The following is a 7,031-nucleotide window of genomic DNA, read 5'->3' as shown; positions in this document are numbered from 1 at the left end:
TTGTTTCTTCTTAAATATTCAAGTATTACATAAACATATTAAAGTAGGGTTATAACTTATACCAAGTTATCAATTTCTTGTATCAGATTTTATGGTTCTAATTCTTATCTTTATGTAAAGCTTGTCAACTTATTACTTATAGTATTATGTTAACAATTTATATAATGATTGCCTCAGCAAAAGAATATTTTTCAATGTTGAATTGATAAAATATTACTTAAAATTAATAATTAAAAACGATATTTGAAAAAAAACATTTTAAGAAAAGATATCAAGTAATAATTTGCACTTAAAAAGTTTTAAAAAATAAAATACTATATTTGATATTTATATAGATTTTAGGCCTCAATTAAAATTTCGTTTTAGGCCTCAAATTACGTTGAGCCGCCCCTGCGTAAATACAATAGTTATATTTCATAATTCATCTCAGCCCATGAACCTACTTAAACCCAACCCAGGTCCAGTCCATAACCCAATTATCCAATTAAATATTAAATATTTTAATAAAAATAATATTTAATTACAAGGTATAAAAAGAGTAAAAGTCATTGTTATAGATATTGCTCAAATAATTAGTGGTTGACTAACATAATACAAAATTAAAATATAGCTTATCATAATATGTAAGGATTTATTCATTTAGTATCCCAATAGTTTCATATATGTGTATATATAGATCCAATTTTATTAATTTATACGAAGTAAAATATTGTTCTTTTTTCTCTAAAAATATGAGTCATCTTCTGTTTAAAACAATTTTCATTTTCCTTCTCTTATCTTTTCATCTGTCTTTTCATCAGACAGAAGCAAGTATTTTTCACCATTTTTTAGTGGCGATATTTAACAATCTACCAAATAACGATGTCCCACTAACAGTTCATTGTCAATCTCGTGATGATGATCTTGGATATCATAATCTTACCGTTGGTCAAAGTTTTAATTTCACATTTCGTGAAAATATCTTTTGGAGAACTGTTTTTTATTGTCATTTTTGGTGGCATCCAAAAGAAACTTCGTTTGATGTCTTTAATAAAGGTCAAAGATGTATTAAACATGGACCATATTATTCTCATAATTGCATATGGGTTGCATTTTCTGATGTTTTTACTTTGAATGGAGTAAAAATAAATTACTGGTAATATATAGTTTAAAATAATATATGTATTTTCATTTTTATTTATAATGATAAAATTTAATTACTTTAATTTACATAATACAGGTTTTCAAATTCAATTTTGTATATATTGGGTTTTGACTTGCATATTTACTCGTTCGGTTACACTATTAAGTCAACAAACGGATCATAACTCAATTTATTTAAACTTTATTTGGACAGATTAGTAAAATAAAAAAGATAAGATTAATTTTATTATCTCTACTAACATAAAAATAATTTTTGTGAAACTGTATTGTATCAATCTCCTAGAAGGGATCAAGCCTTGTTAGGCCTTTAGCTAGTTTTCAAATTTGTGCATCGACTCTTTCATCGTATATAATTCAATCATGTTGATATCGCGAAATGATTGAGAACTATAATGGAAATATGATTTCTAATAATCATGAGTAATTATTCTTTAATCTTGTTTCATTTTTAAAAGTACATATTTCAGATAAAAAGATTTATTTTTATTTTTTTCTTTCAACATATCTTAGAGAAAAAGAAGAAAAAAATTAAAAGTGATCAATTGATATTTTTTTCTTTCTAAATTATAAGATTTAAGTGCATAATCATGATAAGATATCACATATACTATAATATCTACACCATTTTGGCAAATTAAAAGTGCAATGAGATGTATATCACACGTGTACTATAATTATCTTTAAAATTATATGTGATCTTCAAAAGTGTCACCCACTATAATATTGTTTTATTAAAAAAATAAAAGGTTAATAAAAAATATATAAAAGAAAAGCATCAATTTTTAGCCAAAAAGGTCCTATATATTACTCTTTGACAAGTTTACATATAAATATGCAGCTAATAAAACATAAAGGTCCTTAGCTTGGATATATATTATACCCTTTGATTCTTTTAAGCGGATTTATCGAAGGTGATTTTTCTATTTATAAATATAGCGATAAAATTTATGTTGTCCTACAAAAAATTATTTGTGAAATTATATTAAATATATTATATTGCTCGATGTTGATGATGACAGTTGCCTAAAACTCTGTCAACCGAAACTTAGCAAAATTTCATGTAAGCATCGATATATCAATTAACACCACATGCATACTACAAAAGCTAAAAAAAAAAGGGAAAATGCATAAGTACCCCCAAGCTATGTCCGAAATTTCAAAGACACACTTATACTATACTAAGGTCCTATTACCCCCCCCCCCCGAACTTATTTTATATATAATTTCTACCCCTTTTCGGCCTCTGTGGCACTATCTTGTGGGCCTAGTGTGTGTTGACAATATTTTCAAGGATAGTGCCACGTATGCCGAAAAGGGGTAAAAAATTATATATAAAATAAGTTCGGGGGGTAATAGGACTTTAATATAGTATAAATGTGTCTCTGGAATTTCGGGCATAGGTTGGGGGTGCTTATGCATTTTCCCAAAAAAAATAATAATTAATTATGAAATTCGTTGCTAATCTATTTTTGATTAAATTAGATAACTTTTCAATATTGTTTTTTTCTTGTGATTTATGGTATATTGGTATTTTTATAAAGGCAACACGAGTGAATGGTGAACTACCAAATGTTTTATCAAAGTTTGTTTCTCAAGATTTAAACTCCAACGGAGGCAAAATTACGAAAAGATTTCTTATAGTGGAATATAATCACTCGATATTTGTTTTGGTGAAAAACATATTACAGATAGTTTATGGATTTACTTAATGTGTGCATGAGCTGATTTGAATACTAACTCGTTATACTAACATATCTTGCTTTTTTAAGATAAAAATAAAAAGAAATAATCATAAAAGACAGAAATTAATAGGGAAAAAGAACAAGAAAAAAAAAAGAGAAAAAGTTGGGCTTAGGATCCTTTTTCCCTTTTTTATTTTCTTTTTTGATGAGAAAATTTCATAAATAATTATAGTTTAGAGTGTAGTTTCGAAACATATATATCTACAAAATAGTTACTCCCTCCGTTTCACAAAGAATGACATCATTTCCTTTTTAGTCAGTTTAAAAAAGAATGACCTCTTTCCTTTTTTGGTAACATTTTACTTTTTACTTTCCACTTTCCACGTGGCATATTTAAGACCACAAGATTAAGAGTAATTTTGTTACATTTGACATAACTTTAATTTAGGACCACAAGATTCAAAAGTCTTCTTTATTTACTTAAACTCCGTGCCAAGTCAAACCAGGTCATTCTTTGTGAAACGGAGGGAGTATATTACTATAAGTATGTCAACTATGTCAAGGTATATTGTATTAGCTGAAATCACGAAAAAAGAGTATATTATCGTATACATATCAACGATGATAACTATGTTTCGTAAATACAATAGCTATATTTCATAATTTCATAATTCATCAGCCCATGAACCTACTTAAACCCAACTCAGGTCCAGTCCATAACCCAATTATCCAATTAAATATTTTAATGTAAGAAAATAATATTTAATTACAAGGTATAAAAAGAGTAAATGGCATTCTTATAGATATTGCTCGAATAATTAGTGGTTGACTAACATAATACAAAATTACAAATATAGATTATTATTATAATATCTAAGAATTTTTTCATTTAATATCTCAATAGTTCCATATATGTATATATAGATCCAATTTTATTAATTTCTACAAAGTAAAAAATTGTTCTTTCTTTCTTTAAAAAAAATGAGTCATTTTCTATTCAAAACAACCTTCATATTCTTTCTCTTATCTTTTCATCTATCTTTTCATCCGACAGAAGCAAGTATTTTTCACCATTTTTTAGTGGCGATATTTAATAATCTACCAAATAACGATATCCCATTAACACTTCATTGTCAATCTGACGATGACGATCTTGGATATCATAATCTCACTGTTGGCCAAAGTTTCAATTTCACGTTTCATGAAGATATCATTTGGAAAACTGTTTTCTATTGTCGTTTTTGGTGGCATCCAAAAGAAATTGAGTTTGATGTGTTCAATAATGGTCAAAGATGTATTAAACATGGACCAATTTATTCTCATGATTGCATATGGGGTGTATTTTCAGATGTTTTTACTATAAATGGAGTTAAAAAAAATTATTGGTAATATATAGTTTAAAATAATATATGTATTTTCATTTTTATTTATAATGATTAAGTTCAATTACTTTAATTTACATAATACTGATTTTCAAATTCAATTTTATATAATGGGTCTTTACTCGTTCGGTTACACTATTAAGTCAACAAACAGATCATAACTCAAGTTATTTAAATTTTGTTTAGACAGATATTTACTAAAACAAAAAAAAAAGAAGATTAATTTTATTATCTTTATTTCTAGCATGAAATTAAATTCTTGAAATTATATTGTAACTATCTCCTGATTAAAGAGATCAAAGTCTTGTTAAAAACGCGTTTATATATTATGTCAAAAAATAATTATAACTTTAAAAATTGATCTGATAAATTAAGATTGATTAACCACTAACGAACTAAGTACTAACCAATAAAACAGTGTCTACATGATTGTTTACTGTTTTACCTATTTGAATTACCAATATAGACTTTATAAAAATGGGAAAAAGAAAACATTAAAATTTATCCCTAAATTTTGTAAAAAAAATAAAATAAATTGATCATTATTACTTTGTATTACAATTTGTCCTTGATGTTACTTAAAAAAAAACTCTGAATAACTAGTAGTTGCTATGTTAAAAAATTCAATTTTTAATTGAAGAGTGAATTAACCAAAAATAAATAAAAAATATTCTCAAATCATCAATGTAATGATCTTTATCTTTTATTTGAGTTTATTACGTAATTGTAAGAAAGTTGCTATGCTAAAAATATTTTAAAATTGAGAAAGCTAACCCCTTGGATTCTTCAATGAAAATTGTTAATTTAAAAAGGCAAACATTATCAAAATTTAATTTCGATTAGTGTTCTAAAATTCTTCATCAAGGAGAATCTGTTGATGGTGTTGAAAAATTATGTTTGTTGACTAAAATTGACTATTTGAGTCAAACCTTTGACCATAAATTTAATCTATGTTACAAATTAGGAAAACATATTAATATTAAAAAGAATTTTTGACCAATCTAAACCTATTTAATTTCCCAATAGTTTCAGTTTGCATATAAATAGATCCAATTTTCTTTATTTCTACACTAGAAAATATTTTTTTTTCTTCTCTAGAAAATGAGTCATTCTCCATTTAAGATCATTTTCACTTTCTTTATCTTATCTTTTCATTTAACAGAAGCTGGTATTCGTCCAAAATTTTTAGTATCGATTGTTAGTTCTCTACCAAATAATAATGTTCCATTAACAGTTCATTGTCAATCCAGAGACGACGATCTTGGATTTCATAATATTACTGTTGGCCAAAGTTATAATTTCACGTTTTACGAGAATTTCTTTTGGAGAACTGTTTTCTTTTGTCATTTTTGGTGGCATCCAAAAGAAATTAGTTTCGATGTGTTTAATAAAGGGCAAAAATGTATCAAAAAGGGTCCAGTTTATAGTCATGATTGCATATGGATTGTAGAGTTTGATGGTTTTACTTTGAATGGAGTTAAAGAACATGATTGGTAATATATAGTTTACAATAATACAATATGTATTTTCATTTTTATTTTTAATAAATAAAGTTTACTTTAATTTACATAATACTAGCTTTCAAATTCAATTTTGTACATTGATTTTGACATATATATGTATATTTCTTCGTTGGATAACATTGTCAGTTAACAAACGAATCATAACTCAAGTCGTCCAAGTTGATATCACAAAATGATCAAAAACTACGATACGACGATTATCTATGCATGAATAATTTTTGTTTTTCATGTTCTCTTAACTATGAAAGTACTAAACACATTAAATAAAAATGATTCGATAGAGGGAGTATGGGGGGAAGCAAATTACAATAACATAACAATGATTTTAATTCAATAAATATTATATTTTGAATCTACACTTTAAGAACATACTATAGCTAAAATTATGACCAATCATGTATTTTAACTCTATTTAAATAAAATTCATATAAATTTGCCGACCAAATACATGTGTGTTTCTAGCCCATCTTATTTAACCGTTCGCTCCTAATTTATTTACTCTCTTTGTCTCAATTAATGTGACATTTTTCATTTTTCGAGAGTCAAACAGTTTAAGTTTGACCAGAATTTGTGTGTGGAATCTTCAATTTTTTTGAAATGAAATTTATATATTTGTAGACTACGTAAAAAGTACTATAAATCACAATAATTGACAATTCAAAATAATTAAAAGATATATAAAAAAATTACGATAAAATATAAACTTATGTGAATCTCAAATTCCAAAAAATATCAGATAAATTAGGACGGAGGGAAGCATTAAATGAAAGGGAAAAAAAGAAGAGGAAAGGTGGGCATGAAAGGGAAACTAAATCACAATTCACTATAACATAGTTACTTATATTAATTCATAATATTGTGATTTTAAATTAGAATAAGATAATAAACATATAGTTTATAACATTTTTGACCAATCATGTATTTTAACTCCATTTAGACCATCTCCAACCCACCTCTATTTTACTCTCCATATATTTGGAGAGTAAAATAGAGAATAGGCACTCCAACCCACCTCCAAATCACCCTCTATTCTTCAAATTTAGAGAGTTGAATAGTAATTCTCCAAATTTGGAGAACTAGTATTCACACTCTCTATTTCACTTTTTCATTATTTTATTATTATTTCTATTACTTTCTAATTAACATATTATTTTACATATAATTCTATTAATTAAATATCTAATATTCATAATTCTTTTTTAAATGTAATATAATATTTTTAAATATTATTTAATATATACTATTTTAATTTCAAATTAATAGTATTTTTTTTTCTAATTTTCGTGAATAATAAAATTTTA

This window comes from Solanum tuberosum, unplaced genomic scaffold (assembly GCF_000226075.1).
Source record: "Solanum tuberosum cultivar DM 1-3 516 R44 unplaced genomic scaffold, SolTub_3.0 scf00339, whole genome shotgun sequence".
In the NCBI taxonomy this organism is placed as follows: Eukaryota; Viridiplantae; Streptophyta; class Magnoliopsida; order Solanales; family Solanaceae; genus Solanum; species Solanum tuberosum.
The sequence above is the reverse complement of the archived record's forward strand: the minus strand, read 5'-3'. Positions refer to the sequence as shown.